The sequence below is a fragment of the Mobula birostris genome (genome assembly GCF_030028105.1).
Source record: "Mobula birostris isolate sMobBir1 chromosome 11 unlocalized genomic scaffold, sMobBir1.hap1 SUPER_11_unloc_2, whole genome shotgun sequence".
In the NCBI taxonomy this organism is placed as follows: Eukaryota; Metazoa; Chordata; class Chondrichthyes; order Myliobatiformes; family Myliobatidae; genus Mobula; species Mobula birostris.
Window position 1 is genome coordinate 51513 of NW_027274038.1, and position 20674 is coordinate 72186.

The 20674-nt window shown below is 58.0% G+C and overlaps 4 non-coding genes and 2 pseudogenes across 4 annotated transcripts; all 6 read right to left on the minus strand.

Moving 5' to 3' along the window:
• Positions 1-836: 836 nt before the first annotated feature.
• LOC140192216 (U2 spliceosomal RNA) lies at positions 837-1027 on the minus strand. Its single transcript, XR_011884152.1, has one exon. It is a non-coding gene; the product is annotated as a U2 spliceosomal RNA (small nuclear RNA).
• A 3079-nt stretch (positions 1028-4106) lies between these two features.
• Positions 4107-4297, minus strand: LOC140192217 (U2 spliceosomal RNA). The gene has a single exon (XR_011884153.1). It is a non-coding gene; the product is annotated as a U2 spliceosomal RNA (small nuclear RNA).
• A 3067-nt stretch (positions 4298-7364) lies between these two features.
• LOC140192199 (U2 spliceosomal RNA) lies at positions 7365-7575 on the minus strand (annotated as a pseudogene).
• A 5059-nt stretch (positions 7576-12634) lies between these two features.
• On the minus strand, positions 12635-12766 carry LOC140192200 (U2 spliceosomal RNA; annotated as a pseudogene).
• Positions 12767-15841: 3075 nt separating this feature from the next.
• On the minus strand, positions 15842-16032 carry LOC140192218 (U2 spliceosomal RNA). Its single transcript, XR_011884154.1, has one exon. It is a non-coding gene; the product is annotated as a U2 spliceosomal RNA (small nuclear RNA).
• Positions 16033-19103: 3071 nt separating this feature from the next.
• LOC140192219 (U2 spliceosomal RNA) lies at positions 19104-19294 on the minus strand. Its single transcript, XR_011884155.1, has one exon. It is a non-coding gene; the product is annotated as a U2 spliceosomal RNA (small nuclear RNA).
• Between the last annotated feature and the right edge of the window lie 1380 nt (positions 19295-20674).

The window sequence follows — 20674 nt, forward strand, 5'->3', positions numbered from 1 at the left end:
GCAGTCTTGGCAGTCTGGTGCAGGCGGGGAGGATGCAGGGTGCAGGAGCACCGGGCCCTGTTGTGCCGGCGGCGGCGGCGCCCCGTTGCTCTGTAGCCGGGCTCCATCGGATGCCTCCCTCCCTTCCTTCCTTCCTCCCTCCCGTCCGCGTGCCCTGGCTGCTGGCACACTTGAACGAGCCTGCCTGTCCGACAGGCTGGCTGGCTGCTGGTGAAATTGCAGCAGAGCCAGTGACTCGATATCGTTCGTTCCTTCCTTCCTTCCTTCCTTCCTTCCTTCCTTCCTTCCTTCCTTCGCCCGCCCGTCCATCCGTCCGTCCGTCCGTCCGTCGCGTCCTCCGTTGGCTTCAAGGAGCAGCTGAGAAGCCTGAGCCTGAGAAGTGGAGCGAGTGTGGCGGGACAGAAAAGGTCTTTCGGCCTGCTCCACTTCACTCTGCTTCTGTGCTTGGTGCAGGCAGCAGCCGAGTGAGCAGGCATCAGAATGAGTGCGCCGGTTGAGCAGTTTGCTTCAGGAATGAATGCCAAGGGGCATCTCTCATGAAGTTGCTGCCTTGCCTGCAGCACCTGATCTGGTTGCAGCCCGGATGTGCACTTGATCTTAGCCAAACGGCCCAGATATGATGCCCGTGCTGTTGTTGAGTTGTCTGCACATTGCGTGAGTGAGTGAGTGAGTGAGCTGTATCGACAGACAGACACAGACACAGGAGAGGTGTAGAGCAAGCAGCTCTCCTCTCTCTCCATGTGCGTGCATGCTTGTCTGTGCTGCTGTGCCGCCGCCGCCGCCTGATGGAGCTTTCGTCGTTTTTCTTTTCTTTGCTACTTTGAAATTCCCCAGAAGGGGAGTGCACCGTTCCCAGAGGCACTGCAATACCGGGTCGATGCGTGGAGTGGACGGAGCAAGCCCCTATTCCATCTCCCTGTTCCAAAAATCAATTTAATATATGGTCCCCAGATAAGGGACGTATCAGATATTAAACTGATAAGAACAGATACTACACTTGATCTTAGCCAAAAGGCCGAGAAGCGATGCAGGCGGCCTCTTGAGTCGGCTACATCCTGCCTAGCCTCTGGTGTTTAGATTGAAGCAGGAGGCCTGGCAAAGACCTTGCTGCCCTGGCCCGCTGGCAGCTCTCCCCTAGGTTGTCTGGGATCGGTGGGTGTGCTGGACAGCTGTTGCCTACCTGGTCCGTCCTGAGTGCAACTTGTCAGAGGCTATGTAAAGCTGCCAGTGATCCACCAATCATCTGGGAGTGGGGCCGTACCTACGGGCGCCTACGTCACTGGCACACTGCCTACGTCAAGGCTGCCGGCTTCCTCGGCTGGCTCCCAGGTCGGTCTCAGAGGCTGGCTCAACTTGCACTGCTCTCCTGGTCGTGGGAGGCTGGTCACGCTGTCCTGTCTGCACAAAAGTCTGCAGGGGGAGTGGGAGCAGGCCGCTCGGCCCTTCAAGGGCGTCCCTGCACTCGGCAAAGAGAGCGCGCCTCTCGGCTTTGCGTGCCCCAGCTGGCTGGCGCATCCAGCTGAACGGTCTCCTTCGGAGGCTCTGCCCTCTCCGGGAGGGAGCGAGCGGATGGGACTGCACCGGGCGACAAAGGCAGAGGCCACGTGCGCCGCTCAAGACCGGTTACGAGGTTTGTGGACGTGGCCAAAGTCCGCGGGCAGAAAAGCCTCCTGGCAAGCTTGGGAATAGGAAGATGTCAGCTACAGGTGTGCCTGAGGAGAAACAATGGGTGTGCTCTCCAAGCCGAAGGCTGAAGTGCAGCCATTCACACCTCTGTGCCTTTATTTTGATGTGTGTGGAATTACAATTGTTGAGTGGCTTGAGTTTGTTTCATCTCACAGAAGCTGTAGACTTTGCGTCTGCACAGGCTATCATTGGACACAGTGGTGTCTTCTCCCCTGCTCCCCCACCACCTTTTTTTACCAGGGTGGATGGGGGTGGGTGGGTGTGTGTGTGTGTCTGTCTGTCTCTCTGTGTCTGTCTCTGTCTCTCTCACCCACCGACACAAACACACATGGAATGCTGAGGGATCTGGCAGGGTCGGTCTGTCTCTCTCTCTCACTCACTCAATCTCACACACACACAGAGTCACAGACACACGTGCACACGGGGGTGTGTGGGGGTGGGTGTGTGTGTGTGTTTGTGTGTGTGTGTGTGTCTGTCTCTCTGTGTCTGTCTCTGTCTCTGTCTCTCTCACCCACCGACACAAACACACATGGAATGCTGAGGGATCTGGCAGGGTCTGTCTCTCTCTCTCACTCAATCTCACACACACACAGAGTCACAGACACACGTGCACACGGGGGTGTGTGGGGGTGGGTGTGTGTGTGTGTTTGTGTGTGTGTGTGTGTCTGTCTCTCTGTGTCTGTCTCTGTCTCTGTCTCTCTCACCCACCGACACAAACACACATGGAATGCTGAGGGATCTGGCAGGGTCTGTCTCTCTCTCTCTCACTCACTCACTCACTCACTCACTCACTCACTCACTCACTCAATCTCTCTCTCTCACACACACACACACACACACAGAGTCACAGACACACGTGCACACGGAGTGCTGAGGGATCTGCCAAGCTGTACAGAGGGCAGTAAAGGGAGAAGGGCCGAGGCCCTTCATTATGCCTCTGTGCTGACGCCTGAGCAGACTGACTGGTTTTGCAGCGGGGTGGGTGCACGGATGTAGAAACAGGAGGGAGGGCACGGCAGGAGGGAAATGTGTCGCGGGCTGACGGCGGCCCTGTGCCCCACTGCTCTGCAGGTGCGTTTTTGGCCGGCATGGCTCAGTGGTGGAGTGGGTGGGCGCGTGTGCGCGCCGTGGAAGGAAAGGGGTACTGATTATGCCTTGGTTGTGAAACAGGAAACGGATCGGCGAAATGCCTGCCGGAGGGAGGCACAGTGCCGTGCGTGAAGCAGGGGCACGTGGACGGATGTGGCAATTGTGGAGACGTGCGCCAAAGCTGGACGCCGAGTAGGTAGGTGTAAGCATGAGACGTTTGAGTGATCTTGGGGTTTGGGACGTGATTCTGAGCGAGGCTAGAGATGCACTGCACTGCCGATGTATATTGGGGAGGTCTGAGTGGGTGGAGTGGGGGGTTGTGCCTCTGCCTTACCTTGAACGGTGGGCGGGGCTTTGGGCCTGGGGCAGGCAGACGCATCAGAGGAGGCCAGGAGGCCAGGCCAGGCCAGGGCAGGGCAGGTAGGCAGAGTTTTGCTGATGCTATGGCTAGGTGGTGATGCTTGTAGCTGGTCTGTCTGTCTGGGCAGGAGAGCAGCAGTCTTGGCAGTCTGGTGCAGGCGGGGAGGATGCAGGGTGCAGGAGCACCGGGCCCTGTTGTGCCGGCGGCGGCGGCGCCCCGTTGCTCTGTAGCCGGGCTCCATCGGATGCCTCCCTCCCTTCCTTCCTTCCTCCCTCCCGTCCGCGTGCCCTGGCTGCTGGCACACTTGAACGAGCCTGCCTGTCCGACAGGCTGGCTGGCTGCTGGTGAAATTGCAGCAGAGCCAGTGACTCGATATCGTTCGTTCCTTCCTTCCTTCCTTCCTTCCTTCCTTCCTTCCTTCCTTCCTTCGCCCGCCCGTCCATCCGTCCGTCCGTCCGTCCGTCGCGTCCTCCGTTGGCTTCAAGGAGCAGCTGAGAAGCCTGAGCCTGAGAAGTGGAGCGAGTGTGGCGGGACAGAAAAGGTCTTTCGGCCTGCTCCACTTCACTCTGCTTCTGTGCTTGGTGCAGGCAGCAGCCGAGTGAGCAGGCATCAGAATGAGTGCGCCGGTTGAGCAGTTTGCTTCAGGAATGAATGCCAAGGGGCATCTCTCATGAAGTTGCTGCCTTGCCTGCAGCACCTGATCTGGTTGCAGCCCGGATGTGCACTTGATCTTAGCCAAACGGCCCAGATATGATGCCCGTGCTGTTGTTGAGTTGTCTGCACATTGCGTGAGTGAGTGAGTGAGTGAGCTGTATCGACAGACAGACACAGACACAGGAGAGGTGTAGAGCAAGCAGCTCTCCTCTCTCTCCATGTGCGTGCATGCTTGTCTGTGCTGCTGTGCCGCCGCCGCCGCCTGATGGAGCTTTCGTCGTTTTTCTTTTCTTTGCTACTTTGAAATTCCCCAGAAGGGGAGTGCACCGTTCCCAGAGGCACTGCAATACCGGGTCGATGCGTGGAGTGGACGGAGCAAGCCCCTATTCCATCTCCCTGTTCCAAAAATCAATTTAATATATGGTCCCCAGATAAGGGACGTATCAGATATTAAACTGATAAGAACAGATACTACACTTGATCTTAGCCAAAAGGCCGAGAAGCGATGCAGGCGGCCTCTTGAGTCGGCTACATCCTGCCTAGCCTCTGGTGTTTAGATTGAAGCAGGAGGCCTGGCAAAGACCTTGCTGCCCTGGCCCGCTGGCAGCTCTCCCCTAGGTTGTCTGGGATCGGTGGGTGTGCTGGACAGCTGTTGCCTACCTGGTCCGTCCTGAGTGCAACTTGTCAGAGGCTATGTAAAGCTGCCAGTGATCCACCAATCATCTGGGAGTGGGGCCGTACCTACGGGCGCCTACGTCACTGGCACACTGCCTACGTCAAGGCTGCCGGCTTCCTCGGCTGGCTCCCAGGTCGGTCTCAGAGGCTGGCTCAACTTGCACTGCTCTCCTGGTCGTGGGAGGCTGGTCACGCTGTCCTGTCTGCACAAAAGTCTGCAGGGGGAGTGGGAGCAGGCCGCTCGGCCCTTCAAGGGCGTCCCTGCACTCGGCAAAGAGAGCGCGCCTCTCGGCTTTGCGTGCCCCAGCTGGCTGGCGCATCCAGCTGAACGGTCTCCTTCGGAGGCTCTGCCCTCTCCGGGAGGGAGCGAGCGGATGGGACTGCACCGGGCGACAAAGGCAGAGGCCACGTGCGCCGCTCAAGACCGGTTACGAGGTTTGTGGACGTGGCCAAAGTCCGCGGGCAGAAAAGCCTCCTGGCAAGCTTGGGAATAGGAAGATGTCAGCTACAGGTGTGCCTGAGGAGAAACAATGGGTGTGCTCTCCAAGCCGAAGGCTGAAGTGCAGCCATTCACACCTCTGTGCCTTTATTTTGATGTGTGTGGAATTACAATTGTTGAGTGGCTTGAGTTTGTTTCATCTCACAGAAGCTGTAGACTTTGCGTCTGCACAGGCTATCATTGGACACAGTGGTGTCTTCTCCCCTGCTCCCCCACCACCTTTTTTTACCAGGGTGGATGGGGGTGGGTGGGTGTGTGTGTGTGTCTGTCTGTCTCTCTGTGTCTGTCTCTGTCTCTCTCACCCACCGACACAAACACACATGGAATGCTGAGGGATCTGGCAGGGTCGGTCTGTCTCTCTCTCTCACTCACTCAATCTCACACACACACAGAGTCACAGACACACGTGCACACGGGGGTGTGTGGGGGTGGGTGTGTGTGTGTGTTTGTGTGTGTGTGTGTGTCTGTCTCTCTGTGTCTGTCTCTGTCTCTGTCTCTCTCACCCACCGACACAAACACACATGGAATGCTGAGGGATCTGGCAGGGTCTGTCTCTCTCTCTCACTCAATCTCACACACACACAGAGTCACAGACACACGTGCACACGGGGGTGTGTGGAGGTGGGTGGGTGTGTGTGTGTGTGTGTGTGTGTGTCTGTCTGTCTCTCTGTCTCTGTCTCTGTCTCTCTCACCCACCGACACAAACACACATGGAATGCTGAGGGATCTGGCAGGGTCTGTCTCTCTCTCTCTCACTCACTCACTCACTCACTCACTCACTCACTCACTCAATCTCTCTCTCTCACACACACACACACACACACAGAGTCACAGACACACGTGCACACGGAGTGCTGAGGGATCTGCCAAGCTGTACAGAGGGCAGTAAAGGGAGAAGGGCCGAGGCCCTTCATTATGCCTCTGTGCTGACGCCTGAGCAGACTGACTGGTTTTGCAGCGGGGTGGGTGCACGGATGTAGAAACAGGAGGGAGGGCACGGCAGGAGGGAAATGTGTCGCGGGCTGACGGCGGCCCTGTGCCCCACTGCTCTGCAGGTGCGTTTTTGGCCGGCATGGCTCAGTGGTGGAGTGGGTGGGCGCGTGTGCGCGCCGTGGAAGGAAAGGGGTACTGATTATGCCTTGGTTGTGAAACAGGAAACGGATCGGCGAAATGCCTGCCGGAGGGAGGCACAGTGCCGTGCGTGAAGCAGGGGCACGTGGACGGATGTGGCAATTGTGGAGACGTGCGCCAAAGCTGGACGCCGAGTAGGTAGGTGTAAGCATGAGACGTTTGAGTGATCTTGGGGTTTGGGACGTGATTCTGAGCGAGGCTAGAGATGCACTGCACTGCCGATGTATATTGGGGAGGTCTGAGTGGGTGGAGTGGGGGGTTGTGCCTCTGCCTTACCTTGAACGGTGGGCGGGGCTTTGGGCCTGGGGCAGGCAGACGCATCAGAGGAGGCCAGGAGGCCAGGCCAGGCCAGGGCAGGGCAGGTAGGCAGAGTTTTGCTGATGCTATGGCTAGGTGGTGATGCTTGTAGCTGGTCTGTCTGTCTGGGCAGGAGAGCAGCAGTCTTGGCAGTCTGGTGCAGGCGGGGAGGATGCAGGGTGCAGGAGCACCGGGCCCTGTTGTGCCGGCGGCGGCGGCGCCCCGTTGCTCTGTAGCCGGGCTCCATCGGATGCCTCCCTCCCTTCCTTCCTTCCTCCCTCCCGTCCGCGTGCCCTGGCTGCTGGCACACTTGAACGAGCCTGCCTGTCCGACAGGCTGGCTGGCTGCTGGTGAAATTGCAGCAGAGCCAGTGACTCGATATCGTTCGTTCCTTCCTTCCTTCCTTCCTTCCTTCCTTCCTTCCTTCCTTCGCCCGCCCGTCCATCCGTCCGTCCGTCCGTCCGTCGCGTCCTCCGTTGGCTTCAAGGAGCAGCTGAGAAGCCTGAGCCTGAGAAGTGGAGCGAGTGTGGCGGGACAGAAAAGGTCTTTCGGCCTGCTCCACTTCACTCTGCTTCTGTGCTTGGTGCAGGCAGCAGCCGAGTGAGCAGGCATCAGAATGAGTGCGCCGGTTGAGCAGTTTGCTTCAGGAATGAATGCCAAGGGGCATCTCTCATGAAGTTGCTGCCTTGCCTGCAGCACCTGATCTGGTTGCAGCCCGGATGTGCACTTGATCTTAGCCAAACGGCCCAGATATGATGCCCGTGCTGTTGTTGAGTTGTCTGCACATTGCGTGAGTGAGTGAGTGAGTGAGCTGTATCGACAGACAGACACAGACACAGGAGAGGTGTAGAGCAAGCAGCTCTCCTCTCTCTCCATGTGCGTGCATGCTTGTCTGTGCTGCTGTGCCGCCGCCGCCGCCTGATGGAGCTTTCGTCGTTTTTCTTTTCTTTGCTACTTTGAAATTCCCCAGAAGGGGAGTGCACCGTTCCCAGAGGCACTGCAATACCGGGTCGATGCGTGGAGTGGACGGAGCAAGCCCCTATTCCATCTCCCTGTTCCAAAAATCAATTTAATATATGGTCCCCAGATAAGGGACGTATCAGATATTAAACTGATAAGAACAGATTTTTTTTTTTTTTTTTTTTTTTTTATTTCAAAATATACTTTATTCAAAAATAAATATATACAATAAACCATTCAATAACTTTTCATCCTTTACATACGTTTCCATTATACTCAGTAAAATACCCGTGTTTATAGCCACCCACGTGGCACTCCAGTAGTTCAGCTTAGCATCTCATTGTTGAGGGGTATACTCCTCGCCCACCGACCCCTCCCCCTCCCACGGGTGGAGAAACCTATACTGTGGTCCTTCCCCACCGGGCCCTTGCGGTGGCTGCACCAAGTTTCAGTGCGTCCCTCAGCACGTACTCCTGCAGCCGAGAGTGTGCCAGTCGGCAGCATTCTCCCACGGACATCTCCATGTGCTGGTAGATGATCAAGTTTCGGGCTGACCAAAGAGCGTCTTTCACCGAGTTGATGATCTGCCAGCAGCACCGGATGTTGGTCTCCGTGTGCGTCCCCGGGAACAGCCCGTAGATCAGAGAGTCCTCTGTCACGCAGCTGCTGGGGATGAAACGTGACACTAGCCCGTCCATCCTCCTCCACACCCTCTTTGCGAACTGGCAGTGTGCAAAGAGGTGGGTCACAGACTCCTCCTCACTGCAGTCCTCCCGTGGGCAGTGGGGTGCGGAGACGACGTTCCGGGCGTACAGGAGGGCTCTGACTGGGAGGGCCCCTCTCACTGCCAGCCAGGCGAGGTCTTGGTGCCTGTTGGTGAGATCTGGCGATGAGGCATTTTGCCAGATGAACTGGACAGTCTGCTCAGGGAACCACCCCACTGTGTCCATCACGTCCTTCTCCTGCAGTGCCTGCAGGACACTTCGTGCCGACCACTGCCTGATGGCCTTGTGGTCAAAGGCGTTCTCCTGGAAGAACTTTGCTACGTGGGATAGGTATGCCGGCAACGACCAGCTGACTGGGGCGTTGCGCGGGAGTGGGGCCAGACCCATCCTTCGCAGCCAGGGCGACAGGTAGAACCTGGGCACATAGTGGTACTTGGTGCCCACATACCTGGGCTCTACACACAACCTGATGCAGCCACATACGAAGCTGGCCATCAGGGTGAGGGCGACATTGGGGACGTTCTTGCCCCCGTTGTCCAGGGACTTGTGCATGGCGGTCCGTCTCACCCGCTCCATCTTGGATCCCCAGACGAATCTGAAGACAGCCCGGGTGATTTCCGAGCTGTAGGAGCGGGGGACGGGCCAGACCTGCGCCAAGTACAGCAGCCCTGAGAGCACCTCACACCTGATGACCAGGTTCTTGCCCGTTATCGACAGGGAGCGCCCTCCCCACAGTCCCAGTTTCTGTTTCACCTTGGCAGTCCGCTCCTGCCAGTTCTTGTTGCACGCCTCCGCCCCTCCGAACCAGATCCCCAACACCTTCACGTGGTCAGACCTGATGGTGAAGGGGACGCTGGATCGGTCGGGCCAGTTGCCAAAGAGCATGGCTTCGCTCTTCGTGCGGTTGACCCTGGCCCCCGACGCTAGCTCGAACTGTTCGCAGGTGCCAATCAACCTGCGAACTGACCTCGGATCAGAGCAGAAGACGGTGACGTCGTCCATGTACAGGGAGGTTTTCACTTGGGTCCCTCCACTGCCTGGCAGCGTCACCCCTCTTATGCCCTCATCCCTCCTGATGGCTTCCACAAAGGGTTCTATGCAGCAGACAAACAAGACAGGGGAGAGGGGGCAGCCCTGCCTGACTCCAGACCTGATGGGGAAGCTGTCTGTTTCCCACCCGTTGACCTGGACTGCACTACGGATGTCTGTGTAGAGCAGTCTGATCCAATTCCGGATTCCCTCCCCAAATCCCATTTTGGAGAGCACGTCCGCCATGTACGTGTGCGATATCCTGTCGAAGGCTTTCTCCTGGTCCAAGCTGACCAGGCAGGCGTCCACCCCCCTGTCCTGCACGTAGGCGATGGTGTCCCTCAGCAGCGCGAGGCTGTCTGAGATCTTCCTGCCCGGTACAGCACAGGTTTGGTCCGGGTGGATCACCTGTCCCAGAGCAGACTTGACCCTGTTGGCGATAGCCTTGGACAGGATCTTGTAGTCCACATTCAGGAGAGAGATGGGTCTCCAATTCCTAATGTCCTCCCTTTCCCCCTTCTGCTTGTAGATGAGGGTGATGATGCCCTTCCTCATGGACTCAGACATACTGCCGGCCAGAAGCATAGCGTTGTACACTTCCAGCAGGTCTGGGCCCATCCAGTTCCACAGAGCCGAGTACAACTCGGCCGGTAAGCCGTCGCTTCCGGGAGTCTTACCCGACCCGAAGGAACGGATGGAGCCTGTCAGCTCGTCCAGGGTCAGTGGCTGATCCAGACTCTCCCGCTTGCCGTCGTCTAAGACCTGCGTGATAGACGACAGGAAGTTGCGGGAGGCTGTGGATTCTGTGGCCTTTTCCTCGTACAGACCGGCATAGAAGGACTTGCAGATCCTCAGTATGTCGGTCTGCGAGGACGCGACTGAGCCGTCCTCTTCCTTAAGGTTGTGGATCACAGAGCTCCCCCTGTGCACCTTTTGGAAGAAGAAGCGTGAGCACGTCTCGTCCTGCTCCACGGTTTGGACCCTTGATCGGAAGATGATCTTGGAGGATTCAGCGGCGAGGTGCTGGGCTTGCCGGCCCTTCACCTCTCGCAGTTCCTCCCTGACATCCACCCCCTTCGACTGCAGAAGGAGAAGTTGCTGCAACTCTGTCTGGAGTTTACGCAGTTCCCTCTGCTCCTGCCTTGCCTTCTGAATACCCTTGCGGATGAAGAACCTCTTAATGTTCTCCTTGGTGGCTTCCCACCAGTGAACCGGGGAATCAAAGAAGGCTTTCAAGGTTCTCCAACCTGTGTACTCCCTCTCTAGTTCCTCGATGTTCTCTGGGGTCAGCAGCTTTACGTTCAGCTTCCACGTCCCCCTGCCTGCCTTCTGGTCCTCCCGTAGGTGACAGGTGGCTCTCAGAAGGCAGTGGTCAGAGAAGAACACCGGCGTGACGTCAGTGGACCTGACCGTGAGGGACTCAGACAGGAAGAGGAAGTCGATCCGGGAGCGGGCTGAGCCGTCCGATCGTGTCCAGGTGGCTTGCGGCTGTGCTCCACCTGTGGGGGTGCCAAAGGCGTCGCGCAGCTTGGCTGTCTTCACCATTTCCCTCAGGAGTCTAGAGGTACTGTCTAGCCTGCCGTCGGCACTGCCGGGTCCTCCAGCCGCATCAATGGTGCAATTGAAGTCTCCGGCCAGAACGACCGGCTGGGTCGTCACCAGCAGCTGTGGGAGCTGCTCGAAGACGGCCAGCCGCTCGCTCCGCACGGGGGAGGCGTACATGTTGATCAGCCGGAGCGGAGTGCCCCGGTATTTGACGTCTGCTACCAGGAGGCGCCCCGCAACCACCTCTTTCACTTGGGTGATTGAGAAGTTGCCTCCCCGCAGCAGAATCCCCAGGCCAGAAGCGCGACAATCGTTGCCCCCCGACCACACCGACAAACCTTTTTTCCACCACCGTGACCACCTCCGGTAGTTACGGAGATGTGGTAGTCCACACTCCTGGAGGAAGGTCACATCGGCCTTTACAGTGTCCAGGTACTGGAGCGTGCTGACGCATCGCCCAGTACTCTTCAAACTTCGCACATTCAAGCACGCCAATTTAAGGTCTGCCATCGTTAAGTCTTTTATTTTGGCTGCTCTCCGTCCTCACTCTTGCCATCCTGAGCCTTCATCCCCACCGCCTTTGTGAAGTTTTCCACCTCCTGTGGGCTCAGGTACTGCTGGTAGTACTCCTCCGTGTGTGGCCGTTCTGGTTCTGGGTCTGGGCCCGGGGGGTTGCTGACTTCCTGGGCTGCTTCCCCTTCCGGCTGCTGGGTACCAGCCGTGGCTCTGCTCCCGGGTTCCCGGAGCTCTGTGCGTCTGCTGCTCTCCGCCTCCTGTACTTGGGGGGTGGCCAGCAGACTTTCTCCCCTCTCTCTCCTCCTCTCCACCTGTTCTGCCAGCCGCTTCTTCCGCCGGGGCTGCTGGCCTCCCCCAACTCCTTCCTCCTCTGAAGAGGACAGGGTACCAGGGGCTGCGTGGTTCCCTGCCCTTTTCTGGCGTTGCTCCGCCTTCTGTCGCTTGGCCGCCGCCTTTTGGGTCTTTTTTCGTTTCACGACCTTCCATTCGGTTTCCGCCTCAGCTCTCCCCTCCTCCATGGACTCCTGCTCGTCGTTTGCCTGGTCCTGGAGGGTCTGCAGTGGGGTGGCAGGTCTTGGGGTGCTTGCACCTTCCTCCCTGGTCTCGTCATCCGTCCTGTCGGGTGCCTCATCTGCAGCGCTGGCGGGTACGTCCGCATCAGCCTGGGCCCTTTCAGGGCCAGCACCTCCCCTGGTCGCCTGTGCGTAGGTGCCCCCACGCTTCGGGCAGGCTCTGTACAGGTGGCCGGCCTGTCCGCAGAGGTTGCAGGCCTTGGCCTGCGTGCAGTCTTTGGTCAGGTGGCCTTCCATTTTACAGTTCTTGCACATCACCACCCTGCACTGGGCTGCGATGTGCCCTTCCTTGCCGCAGTTTCGGCACACCCTGGGTTGTCCCGCGTACACCATGTACCCTCGGTTCCCTCCGATGGCGAAGACGGAGGGGGGGTGGATGATGCCGCCGTTGGAATCCAACCTCAGCTTCACCTTCACCTGCCGTTTGCTGGTCCAGATTCCCAGCCCGTCCTTCACGTCTGCTGGTGTTCCTACGCTCTCCACATACCGAGCGAGGAACGTAAGGACATCTACCACTGGCACGTGCGGGTTGAACATGTGCACCGTGATTGTCCTTTCCTGTTGCGTAGCCGTTGCAAAGAGGGGCTGTGCTTTCAGCAGCGACAGCGGCGCCTCTGTCCCCTTCAGCTGAAGCTGCTGGTACAGCTTCTGCCACCCTGCAGCCTGCCGGAAAGTGACATCGAAGAAGCCTGCGAAGTCCTGGACGCAGTAGATGTCATCGGGCGTAAATCCGCAGCAATCCAGCAAGACCTTCCGGATGAAGGTCTCTCGGGTGAAGCCGGTGCCCCCGTTCCGGTCTCGCACTGTCAGCCTGACAGTGTTCTTGATACCCTGGCCTCGAGCTGATGTACTGCTCGCTGCTGCCATCTTCTAACTCACTGCTGTCGTCGCTGGTATGGGGTGTTAGATTGGAGGCCAATCAGCATTAGGATCCACCCCTGCGTCAGCGCGAACTCTCCTCCTCCGCCTTCTGGTCTGATAAGAACAGATACTACACTTGATCTTAGCCAAAAGGCCGAGAAGCGATGCAGGCGGCCTCTTGAGTCGGCTACATCCTGCCTAGCCTCTGGTGTTTAGATTGAAGCAGGAGGCCTGGCAAAGACCTTGCTGCCCTGGCCCGCTGGCAGCTCTCCCCTAGGTTGTCTGGGATCGGTGGGTGTGCTGGACAGCTGTTGCCTACCTGGTCCGTCCTGAGTGCAACTTGTCAGAGGCTATGTAAAGCTGCCAGTGATCCACCAATCATCTGGGAGTGGGGCCGTACCTACGGGCGCCTACGTCACTGGCACACTGCCTACGTCAAGGCTGCCGGCTTCCTCGGCTGGCTCCCAGGTCGGTCTCAGAGGCTGGCTCAACTTGCACTGCTCTCCTGGTCGTGGGAGGCTGGTCACGCTGTCCTGTCTGCACAAAAGTCTGCAGGGGGAGTGGGAGCAGGCCGCTCGGCCCTTCAAGGGCGTCCCTGCACTCGGCAAAGAGAGCGCGCCTCTCGGCTTTGCGTGCCCCAGCTGGCTGGCGCATCCAGCTGAACGGTCTCCTTCGGAGGCTCTGCCCTCTCCGGGAGGGAGCGAGCGGATGGGACTGCACCGGGCGACAAAGGCAGAGGCCACGTGCGCCGCTCAAGACCGGTTACGAGGTTTGTGGACGTGGCCAAAGTCCGCGGGCAGAAAAGCCTCCTGGCAAGCTTGGGAATAGGAAGATGTCAGCTACAGGTGTGCCTGAGGAGAAACAATGGGTGTGCTCTCCAAGCCGAAGGCTGAAGTGCAGCCATTCACACCTCTGTGCCTTTATTTTGATGTGTGTGGAATTACAATTGTTGAGTGGCTTGAGTTTGTTTCATCTCACAGAAGCTGTAGACTTTGCGTCTGCACAGGCTATCATTGGACACAGTGGTGTCTTCTCCCCTGCTCCCCCACCACCTTTTTTTACCAGGGTGGATGGGGGTGGGTGGGTGTGTGTGTGTGTCTGTCTGTCTCTCTGTGTCTGTCTCTGTCTCTCTCACCCACCGACACAAACACACATGGAATGCTGAGGGATCTGGCAGGGTCGGTCTGTCTCTCTCTCTCACTCACTCAATCTCACACACACACAGAGTCACAGACACACGTGCACACGGGGGTGTGTGGGGGTGGGTGTGTGTGTGTGTTTGTGTGTGTGTGTGTGTCTGTCTCTCTGTGTCTGTCTCTGTCTCTGTCTCTCTCACCCACCGACACAAACACACATGGAATGCTGAGGGATCTGGCAGGGTCTGTCTCTCTCTCTCACTCAATCTCACACACACACAGAGTCACAGACACACGTGCACACGGGGGTGTGTGGAGGTGGGTGGGTGTGTGTGTGTGTGTGTGTGTGTGTCTGTCTGTCTCTCTGTCTCTGTCTCTGTCTCTCTCACCCACCGACACAAACACACATGGAATGCTGAGGGATCTGGCAGGGTCTGTCTCTCTCTCTCTCACTCACTCACTCACTCACTCACTCACTCACTCACTCACTCAATCTCTCTCTCTCACACACACACACACACACACAGAGTCACAGACACACGTGCACACGGAGTGCTGAGGGATCTGCCAAGCTGTACAGAGGGCAGTAAAGGGAGAAGGGCCGAGGCCCTTCATTATGCCTCTGTGCTGACGCCTGAGCAGACTGACTGGTTTTGCAGCGGGGTGGGTGCACGGATGTAGAAACAGGAGGGAGGGCACGGCAGGAGGGAAATGTGTCGCGGGCTGACGGCGGCCCTGTGCCCCACTGCTCTGCAGGTGCGTTTTTGGCCGGCATGGCTCAGTGGTGGAGTGGGTGGGCGCGTGTGCGCGCCGTGGAAGGAAAGGGGTACTGATTATGCCTTGGTTGTGAAACAGGAAACGGATCGGCGAAATGCCTGCCGGAGGGAGGCACAGTGCCGTGCGTGAAGCAGGGGCACGTGGACGGATGTGGCAATTGTGGAGACGTGCGCCAAAGCTGGACGCCGAGTAGGTAGGTGTAAGCATGAGACGTTTGAGTGATCTTGGGGTTTGGGACGTGATTCTGAGCGAGGCTAGAGATGCACTGCACTGCCGATGTATATTGGGGAGGTCTGAGTGGGTGGAGTGGGGGGTTGTGCCTCTGCCTTACCTTGAACGGTGGGCGGGGCTTTGGGGCTGGGGCAGGCAGACGCATCAGAGGAGGCCAGGAGGCCAGGCCAGGCCAGGGCAGGGCAGGTAGGCAGAGTTTTGCTGATGCTATGGCTAGGTGGTGATGCTTGTAGCTGGTCTGTCTGTCTGGGCAGGAGAGCAGCAGTCTTGGCAGTCTGGTGCAGGCGGGGAGGATGCAGGGTGCAGGAGCACCGGGCCCTGTTGTGCCGGCGGCGGCGGCGCCCCGTTGCTCTGTAGCCGGGCTCCATCGGATGCCTCCCTCCCTTCCTTCCTTCCTCCCTCCCGTCCGCGTGCCCTGGCTGCTGGCACACTTGAACGAGCCTGCCTGTCCGACAGGCTGGCTGGCTGCTGGTGAAATTGCAGCAGAGCCAGTGACTCGATATCGTTCGTTCCTTCCTTCCTTCCTTCCTTCCTTCCTTCCTTCCTTCCTTCGCCCGCCCGTCCATCCGTCCGTCCGTCCGTCCGTCCGTCGCGTCCTCCGTTGGCTTCAAGGAGCAGCTGAGAAGCCTGAGCCTGAGAAGTGGAGCGAGTGTGGCGGGACAGAAAAGGTCTTTCGGCCTGCTCCACTTCACTCTGCTTCTGTGCTTGGTGCAGGCAGCAGCCGAGTGAGCAGGCATCAGAATGAGTGCGCCGGTTGAGCAGTTTGCTTCAGGAATGAATGCCAAGGGGCATCTCTCATGAAGTTGCTGCCTTGCCTGCAGCACCTGATCTGGTTGCAGCCCGGATGTGCACTTGATCTTAGCCAAACGGCCCAGATATGATGCCCGTGCTGTTGTTGAGTTGTCTGCACATTGCGTGAGTGAGTGAGTGAGTGAGCTGTATCGACAGACAGACACAGACACAGGAGAGGTGTAGAGCAAGCAGCTCTCCTCTCTCTCCATGTGCGTGCATGCTTGTCTGTGCTGCTGTGCCGCCGCCGCCGCCTGATGGAGCTTTCGTCGTTTTTCTTTTCTTTGCTACTTTGAAATTCCCCAGAAGGGGAGTGCACCGTTCCCAGAGGCACTGCAATACCGGGTCGATGCGTGGAGTGGACGGAGCAAGCCCCTATTCCATCTCCCTGTTCCAAAAATCAATTTAATATATGGTCCCCAGATAAGGGACGTATCAGATATTAAACTGATAAGAACAGATACTACACTTGATCTTAGCCAAAAGGCCGAGAAGCGATGCAGGCGGCCTCTTGAGTCGGCTACATCCTGCCTAGCCTCTGGTGTTTAGATTGAAGCAGGAGGCCTGGCAAAGACCTTGCTGCCCTGGCCCGCTGGCAGCTCTCCCCTAGGTTGTCTGGGATCGGTGGGTGTGCTGGACAGCTGTTGCCTACCTGGTCCGTCCTGAGTGCAACTTGTCAGAGGCTATGTAAAGCTGCCAGTGATCCACCAATCATCTGGGAGTGGGGCCGTACCTACGGGCGCCTACGTCACTGGCACACTGCCTACGTCAAGGCTGCCGGCTTCCTCGGCTGGCTCCCAGGTCGGTCTCAGAGGCTGGCTCAACTTGCACTGCTCTCCTGGTCGTGGGAGGCTGGTCACGCTGTCCTGTCTGCACAAAAGTCTGCAGGGGGAGTGGGAGCAGGCCGCTCGGCCCTTCAAGGGCGTCCCTGCACTCGGCAAAGAGAGCGCGCCTCTCGGCTTTGCGTGCCCCAGCTGGCTGGCGCATCCAGCTGAACGGTCTCCTTCGGAGGCTCTGCCCTCTCCGGGAGGGAGCGAGCGGATGGGACTGCACCGGGCGACAAAGGCAGAGGCCACGTGCGCCGCTCAAGACCGGTTACGAGGTTTGTGGACGTGGCCAAAGTCCGCGGGCAGAAAAGCCTCCTGGCAAGCTTGGGAATAGGAAGATGTCAGCTACAGGTGTGCCTGAGGAGAAACAATGGGTGTGCTCTCCAAGCCGAAGGCTGAAGTGCAGCCATTCACACCTCTGTGCCTTTATTTTGATGTGTGTGGAATTACAATTGTTGAGTGGCTTGAGTTTGTTTCATCTCACAGAAGCTGTAGACTTTGCGTCTGCACAGGCTATCATTGGACACAGTGGTGTCTTCTCCCCTGCTCCCCCACCACCTTTTTTTACCAGGGTGGATGGGGGTGGGTGGGTGTGTGTGTGTGTCTGTCTGTCTCTCTGTGTCTGTCTCTGTCTCTCTCACCCACCGACACAAACACACATGGAATGCTGAGGGATCTGGCAGGGTCGGTCTGTCTCTCTCTCTCACTCACTCAATCTCACACACACACAGAGTCACAGACACACGTGCACACGGGGGTGTGTGGGGGTGGGTGTGTGTGTGTGTTTGTGTGTGTGTGTGTGTCTGTCTCTCTGTGTCTGTCTCTGTCTCTGTCTCTCTCACCCACCGACACAAACACACATGGAATGCTGAGGGATCTGGCAGGGTCTGTCTCTCTCTCTCACTCAATCTCACACACACACAGAGTCACAGACACACGTGCACACGGGGGTGTGTGGAGGTGGGTGGGTGTGTGTGTGTGTGTGTGTGTGTGTCTGTCTGTCTCTCTGTCTCTGTCTCTGTCTCTCTCACCCACCGACACAAACACACATGGAATGCTGAGGGATCTGGCAGGGTCTGTCTCTCTCTCTCTCACTCACTCACTCACTCACTCACTCACTCACTCACTCACTCAATCTCTCTCTCTCACACACACACACACACACACAGAGTCACAGACACACGTGCACACGGAGTGCTGAGGGATCTGCCAAGCTGTACAGAGGGCAGTAAAGGGAGAAGGGCCGAGGCCCTTCATTATGCCTCTGTGCTGACGCCTGAGCAGACTGACTGGTTTTGCAGCGGGGTGGGTGCACGGATGTAGAAACAGGAGGGAGGGCACGGCAGGAGGGAAATGTGTCGCGGGCTGACGGCGGCCCTGTGCCCCACTGCTCTGCAGGTGCGTTTTTGGCCGGCATGGCTCAGTGGTGGAGTGGGTGGGCGCGTGTGCGCGCCGTGGAAGGAAAGGGGTACTGATTATGCCTTGGTTGTGAAACAGGAAACGGATCGGCGAAATGCCTGCCGGAGGGAGGCACAGTGCCGTGCGTGAAGCAGGGGCACGTGGACGGATGTGGCAATTGTGGAGACGTGCGCCAAAGCTGGACGCCGAGTAGGTAGGTGTAAGCATGAGACGTTTGAGTGATCTTGGGGTTTGGGACGTGATTCTGAGCGAGGCTAGAGATGCACTGCACTGCCGATGTATATTGGGGAGGTCTGAGTGGGTGGAGTGGGGGGTTGTGCCTCTGCCTTACCTTGAACGGTGGGCGGGGCTTTGGGCCTGGGGCAGGCAGACGCATCAGAGGAGGCCAGGAGGCCAGGCCAGGCCAGGGCAGGGCAGGTAGGCAGAGTTTTGCTGATGCTATGGCTAGGTGGTGATGCTTGTAGCTGGTCTGTCTGTCTGGGCAGGAGAGCAGCAGTCTTGGCAGTCTGGTGCAGGCGGGGAGGATGCAGGGTGCAGGAGCACCGGGCCCTGTTGTGCCGGCGGCGGCGGCGCCCCGTTGCTCTGTAGCCGGGCTCCATCGGATGCCTCCCTCCCTTCCTTCCTTCCTCCCTCCCGTCCGCGTGCCCTGGCTGCTGGCACACTTGAACGAGCCTGCCTGTCCGACAGGCTGGCTGGCTGCTGGTGAAATTGCAGCAGAGCCAGTGACTCGATATCGTTCGTTCCTTCCTTCCTTCCTTCCTTCCTTCCTTCCTTCCTTCCTTCGCCCGCCCGTCCATCCGTCCGTCCGTCCGTCCGTCGCGTCCTCCGTTGGCTTCAAGGAGCAGCTGAGAAGCCTGAGCCTGAGAAGTGGAGCGAGTGTGGCGGGACAGAAAAGGTCTTTCGGCCTGCTCCACTTCACTCTGCTTCTGTGCTTGGTGCAGGCAGCAGCCGAGTGAGCAGGCATCAGAATGAGTGCGCCGGTTGAGCAGTTTGCTTCAGGAATGAATGCCAAGGGGCATCTCTCATGAAGTTGCTGCCTTGCCTGCAGCACCTGATCTGGTTGCAGCCCGGATGTGCACTTGATCTTAGCCAAACGGCCCAGATATGATGCCCGTGCTGTTGTTGAGTTGTCTGCACATTGCGTGAGTGAGTGAGTGAGTGAGCTGTATCGACAGACAGACACAGACACAGGAGAGGTGTAGAGCAAGCAGCTCTCCTCTCTCTCCATGTGCGTGCATGCTTGTCTGTGCTGCTGTGCCGCCGCCGCCGCCTGATGGAGCTTTCGTCGTTTTTCTTTTCTTTGCTACTTTGAAATTCCCCAGAAGGGGAGTGCACCGTTCCCAGAGGCACTGCAATACCGGGTCGATGCGTGGAGTGGACGGAGCAAGCCCCTATTCCATCTCCCTGTTCCAAAAATCAATTTAATATATGGTCCCCAGATAAGGGACGTATCAGATATTAAACTGATAAGAACAGATACTACACTTGATCTTAGCCAAAAGGCCGAGAAGCGATGCAGGCGGCCTCTTGAGTCGGCTACATCCTGCCTAGCCTCTGGTGTTTAGATTGAAGCAGGAGGCCTGGCAAAGACCTTGCTGCCCTGGCCCGCTGGCAGCTCTCCCCTAGGTTGTCTGGGATCGGTGGGTGTGCTGGACAGCTGTTGCCTACCTGGTCCGTCCTGAGTGCAACTTGTCAGAGGCTATGTAAAGCTGCCAGTGATCCACCAATCATCTGGGAGTGGGGCCGTACCTACGGGCGCCTACGTCACTGGCACACTGCCTACGTCAAGGCTGCCGGCTTCCTCGGCTGGCTCCCAGGTCGGTCTCAGAGGCTGGCTCAACTTGCACTGCTCTCCTGGTCGTGGGAGGCTGGTCACGCTGTCCTGTCTGCACAAAAGTCTGCAGGGGGAGTGGGAGCAGGCCGCTCGGCCCTTCAAGGGCGTCCCTGCACTCGGCAAAGAGAGCGCGCCTCTCGGCTTTGCGTGCCCCAGCTGGCTGGCGCATCCAGCTGAACGGTCTCCTTCGGAGGCTCTGCCCTCTCCGGGAGGGAGCGAGCGGATGGGACTGCACCGGGCGACAAAGGCAGAGGCCACGTGCGCCGCTCAAGACCGGTTACGAGGTTTGTGGACGTGGCCAAAGTCCGCGGGCAGAAAAGCCTCCTGGCAAGCTTGGGAATAGGAAGATGTCAGCTACAGGTGTGCCTGAGGAGAAACAATGGGTGTGCTCTCCAAGCCGAAGGCTGAAGTGCAGCCATTCACACCTCTGTGCCTTTATTTTGATGTGTGTGGAATTACAATTGTTGAGTGGCTTGAGTTTGTTTCATCTCACAGAAGCTGTAGACTTTGCGTCTGCACAGGCTATCATTGGACACAGTGGTGTCTTCTCCCCTGCTCCCCCACCACCTTTTTTTACCAGGGTGGATGGGGGTGGGTGGGTGTGTGTGTGTGTCTGTCTGTCTCTCTGTGTCTGTCTCTGTCTCTCTCACCCACCGACACAAACACACATGGAATGCTGAGGGATCTGGCAGGGTCGGTCTGTCTCTCTCTCTCACTCACTCAATCTCACACACACACAGAGTCACAGACACACGTGCACACGGGGGTGTGTGGGGGTGGGTGTGTGTGTGTGTTTGTGTGTGTGTGTGTGTCTGTCTCTCTGTGTCTGTCTCTGTCTCTGTCTCTCTCACCCACCGACACAAACACACATGGAATGCTGAGGGATCTGGCAGGGTCTGTCTCTCTCTCTCACTCAATCTCACACACACACAGAGTCACAGACACACGTGCACACGGGGGTGTGTGGAGGTGGGTGGGTGTGTGTGTGTGTGTGTGTGTGTGTCTGTCTGTCTCTCTGTCTCTGTCTCTGTCTCTCTCACCCACCGACACAAACACACATG